This window comes from Corylus avellana, chromosome ca3 (assembly GCF_901000735.1).
Source record: "Corylus avellana chromosome ca3, CavTom2PMs-1.0".
In the NCBI taxonomy this organism is placed as follows: domain Eukaryota; kingdom Viridiplantae; phylum Streptophyta; class Magnoliopsida; order Fagales; family Betulaceae; genus Corylus; species Corylus avellana.
Window position 1 is genome coordinate 23,723,825 of NC_081543.1, and position 5,348 is coordinate 23,729,172.

The following is a 5,348-nucleotide window of genomic DNA, read 5'->3' on the forward strand; positions in this document are numbered from 1 at the left end:
AAACGGCTAAGAAAGAAGAGAAGGAGTGGATGAAAATGCCTTCTTTTTTTTTTCTTTTTTTTTTCTTTTTTAACTAACAAGGGATTCTAATTAAGGCCCTTAAAAAAGCCTTCATATTTAAGGGTGTCTGGTAGCCTTCAACTAGATGCTTGATGAAATACAAAATTCTTAGTTTCACGTGCATCTTCCAGAGCACTTGCAATTTAATAGTTGTAGAAGCACTCTAGTATTTTCTTGAAGCTTGTGGAATAAATCTGCCATTTTGCTTTCATTGTTGCAAGTTGGAACAAAAAATATTGTTGATTTTCAATGAAGTTTACATTGAAGAGCACCATCTAAATTAAGGATATGATTTTTTTTTTTTTTTCAATGAATAATACATAAATGAATTTATACCAATGCTTGGTGGTCAGATATGCTTGGCCAATGTTTTAAACACGTCACCCCATCGCTTGCGGCTCATGCATTCACTTTCATTCCCTTCTTAGTTTGCCTTTGTTCCCACGATATAAAACAAAGTCCACTTTGTGTTAGAATATTACCTCCATATACAACAGGCTTCATACAAGTAACATGGCCAAATTTGTCCCTCTTGCCAAGAAAGAGTTGCTACCGAAAAATTGTCTAAGAACTGGTCATCATTGTTGAAGAACTTCCAAATAACTATATTCATAACTCATAAGAATGGCGATGGTGGAAGAAAAAAGACGCAATAATGACATATGCTGCAAGAAAAATAAAATGAATTTATTTGGTAACCTATGAACCAGAATAAATAAATAAAATAATAATAATAATGTGAATTAAACATACAGGCAAAAATAGAATATCTTCAAAACCAACCCCTATTTGGACTCCATTATTCCATAGTCATTGTTATTTCTACTGCAGATGTGCAGCTCTTTTCGTGCACTAGAAAACTGAGTGAGAAAGGGGGAAAAAATCAGCTTCAAAGTGAGGGTAAAATTGGTACAAAAATTGTTAAAATGGCACGTGCTCCTCACATGATGGGTTGACTGTCTAAGTTAACCCCTTGACTAACGGAATGGGAGTTTTTGGCACAAAATGGTAGTTTGATAGGGTCAAGCAGTAAGGTTGTCAATTCATGAGGGGAAAGTAACAATGTGTTGTAGTTAATGAGGGAAAAAGGTAATTACCCCAAGTTATTTTTAAGCTAGTGCTCTGGTGTTTCAAAATATGAGTATATATATTTTATTATTATTATTTTTTTTAACGATGACGTTTTACACTAAGAGTAAATTTAGTAACTTCAAAATAACTAAGCACGTAGGACTTTTTCATCTAAAATAACAGTTAAATCTAACCATGAGTGCTACTTAGAAAAAAAATGGTAGTTTATAAGAGCGAAATGTAATGAGTCATAGTTTGAGAGTGTAAATGTAAATAGAGTGTTAGTTTGGGAGGACAAAATGTAATTTACCCTAACTTTATTTTAATTAATTATACTATCTCACTTCAAGCCTAAAGGTAAATGCTAGGATGATAAAATACAAACTATTTAATTTAAAGGGGTAATTATCCTTTCCCCCCATGAACTACCACTCAATTACCATATACCCCCATCAACTACCAACTTTACATTATGACCCCATCAAACTACCATTTCATTACCAAAACCCCCATTCCGTTAGTCAAGGTCGTTAAGTTGGACAGTCAACCCATCGTGTGTGTGTCACATGCCTGAAATGCGTATGCATTTTTTTTTTTTTGGGTAATTACCCTTTCCCCCCATGAACTACCACTCGATTAACATATATCGCCATCAACTACCAAATTTACGCACACGTGATGGGTTGACCATCCGACTTAATGACATTGACTGACGGAATTGGGGTTTTGGTAACAAAAGGGTAGTTTGATGGGGTCGTAATATAAAATTGGTAGTTGATGGGAGTATATGGTAATCGAGGGGTAATTCATTAGGGGAAGGATAATTACTCATAATTTAAAAATGGTGGCAAGATTTTAAACTCTCCGATAAAGTTATTCTAAGAAAGGTAGAGGACTCTAATCCAATTAGGATAGCATTATAATTTAGACACTATTGTTGGATTTTGATGTTAAGGTCATAGGTTGAAAAGACCCTCTCTTAGTGCACTTTGACACTTATTATTTTTTTGGGTTGCTCTAAGCCTTGATCCCCCACCATATTACAATGTAATGGTTTTGATTGGACTATTATTCAATTTATTATATACAATATATTTGTTGATAAGAGTGAATTTGGCCCTGTGATTTTGCAAGTCAATAGTGTGTTTCTAAACAAAATTTCAAAATTGTTCATTTTGGGGGTGCCTCTGAAAAAACAAAAGTGACTTGTAAATATGAAAATTTGTGCTTTTAATATGGTGCGTTTTTAAAGAAATGCACATAGCACATGAAGAAGAGGCCACCTACAAATAAAATAAGGCTCTTGTGCATATACTTACACATAAGCCTTGCTAGGAATTTGTATTATGTCTTTTTGTTAAAGTTTTTGGTACTTGTGTTTCTGAAGTGTTGTAAGTCTTAGGTAAGTGTGTTGTGTTTTGTAGTCTCCCACTTTTCTATATCAAAGAATGGTGAAAGTTGTGGAAGGCATCTAGCTTTTCCAACACTTGTCTTGTTTTGTAAAAATTTCCTTCTTCCTCTCTAGCCTTCCTTCGCTCCTTCATGTTTTAAGTTTGAGTTTTCTTCCGTACTGTAAATGGTATCATAGCCCAGTTACTTGCAGAAATTCTCAAGGTCATTGTAAATTACTACTTTCAAGAATCAATAAACAAGTTTATAAGGTACGGTTTACATAAAGCAAATATTTCTATATCAGTTTATTTTGTTCTATCTAGTTTATCATTTTCTTAATTATTATTATTGTGTGTAGTTACATTATTAGCTATAGTAAAACTCATATACCTGTTATTGCTTCAAAGACCATTAGCCGTTTTTAAGCCAGTAATAGGGCATATTGTGGCATCAAGGAGTTTAGAAGCATATATGTGGTTTTAGGTACCAACTGCAGTCTAAAATGACAACACATAACAATGATAAGATAGAATGTATTAGTTCATGGTTAGGACATGATAGAGATGATTACAGGCATATGCTGCATATAGAATGTAAGTCTAAAAATAATCTTGGAAATGTGCGATACCTTTTATTTCTTAAGAAATTCTAGGTAGTTTTTCTACACATTTCAACCCATGAGCTTGGCAGTTTGTTGAAAAATTGTTCTAACGAATATTCATTTTTGGGGGGGTTTAGCAAAAAATAATATTTTCTAAAAAATTTAACATATTTTTCGAATTGACAAATGTTACATAATTCCAGCTTGGATAGCATGAAATTAGCATTATCTTGAAGAGTTGGTTCTCCAATATACCACAAAATTGTTCTTTAATTATACTAGCAAACTATCTTAAAATTTAGAAAATTAGTCAGTAAAGCATTTTTTTGTTGTTTACCTTCCTCTGATTTTTCTCCTTGTTTTAACTACTACAAGGTGTCTCCTTGAATTGTTGCTGCAAGATAATCAAGAAATTTTTATTTTGTCCATGTATTTTTATAGTTGCTTACTATAACAGACAAAGATTGTGTCCAATCATCAATTACTTTTATCTTATCTTTAAAATGAAGGTTTGTAAGGTCAAGATAAGTTCCATTTTAAGCAACTAGTTGTTTATGTAACTCATCTCTCCTTTGATATGAAATGATAGGAAAAAAATTGTTTTCTTCTTTTATTCTACTAAAAGATGGTTTATCTTCTATTGTATTTATATTTTCAATGTTAAACTCACTCATTCCCCACGTTCCAAATTCTCGTGGATCTAACGGTTCGTGTATTTTTCTTTTTCTTGAAGAAGTGTCTTCTTCTTCTTTTTCACTATCACTTTCTTTTTCACTTTCACTTTCACGTACTACATTTGATGTATGTGTAGAATTTGAAGATTGATTATCTTCATCATCATCGGAAACAAACAAAGTTGTTTCATAATTAAAATAAGTTAAAAGGTTTTCATATTGAAGATAAGTTGTTCTTATCTTTTCTATGATTTCATTTCGTTCTTGGACAAAAAGTTGAGGATCTTTATAAAGTTGTCTACAATAATCCAAGATTTCTTTAACATTTTCATATTTAGTATGATTACAGTCAACTTCTTGTTGAAAGACCATAATATCTTCGGTTCCATAGAACAATCTTGGGATTTTGTGATCACTAGGGCTATTCATTCCTTCAAAAGCAATACTTCCTATCTTATTAGCTAATTCATTCAAAGTTTAAACTACACACAACAATAATATTTAAGAAAATGATAAATCGGATAGAACAAAATAAACTAATATACAAAATATTTGCTATAAATAAAATGTACCTTATGTTTGTTTATTGACTCTTAGAGTATTGGATTGGGTTTCCCTCTTAAGTGGAAGATGGTTCAAAGATGCCCATTTGGGATAGGTTTTTCTAACCTAATATCCCTTGTTGTTGCAAATAGAGAATAATAAGAAAAAGACACAAGCAGCCGCCAGAGAAAGAGAGGTTGCTTCAAAAACCAGAATCTGGAAATTCCGTCCAGCCTTGTTCTACAGCCCCAATTGACAAGCGTTTGTGGTCCGATTGAGCTAATATTATGCAAGGATGTTCATGACACGTGACTCTTCATTTTAACAGTGGAGATTGGATTCTGAGCATTCTGTATTAGTTTTTGAACTCATGAACAGTAACCTCTGTTTGGGTGAGATCTTTCTTTATTTTTTGTAGAAGTTGATTTGTGCCAAGAAATTGTATTTCTTGAAAGATAGCTGCTGATTGTATGCCTCTAGTTGAGACTAGAGAAGACTCATGTATTCTCGTTATTGTTGATAGTGGAATTGTTTGAGTGGGCTACAGTCCCGTGGTTTTTTCCTTCTCACACCGGGAAGATGTTTCCACATAGAAAATCGTGTGTCTTGAGCTTGTGGTGTTTGGATATATATTTTTCGCATATATATTACTCTATTTTATAATTTCCTACAATTTCACACAAAGAGGGAGTTTTTTGTATTGTTGTTTCTCCCAACAAAGTGGTATCAGAGCTAGGTGCGATCGAGCGCATTTAAGTGGTTATTATTTTGTTAAATATCTTGTGTTAAATTATGGTGGCTAATCTAAGTAGAATGGTATCTTTGAATAGTTCAAATTATCATATATGGAAAGGTAAAATGGAAGACCAACTTTATGTGAAGCAATTTCATTTACCTGTGTTTGCTGCTGGGAAGCCAGACAGTAAATTTGATAAAGAATGGATTTTGTTGCAAAGACAAGTCTGTGGATATCTCAGGCAGTGGGTAGATGAAAATGTTTTGAATAA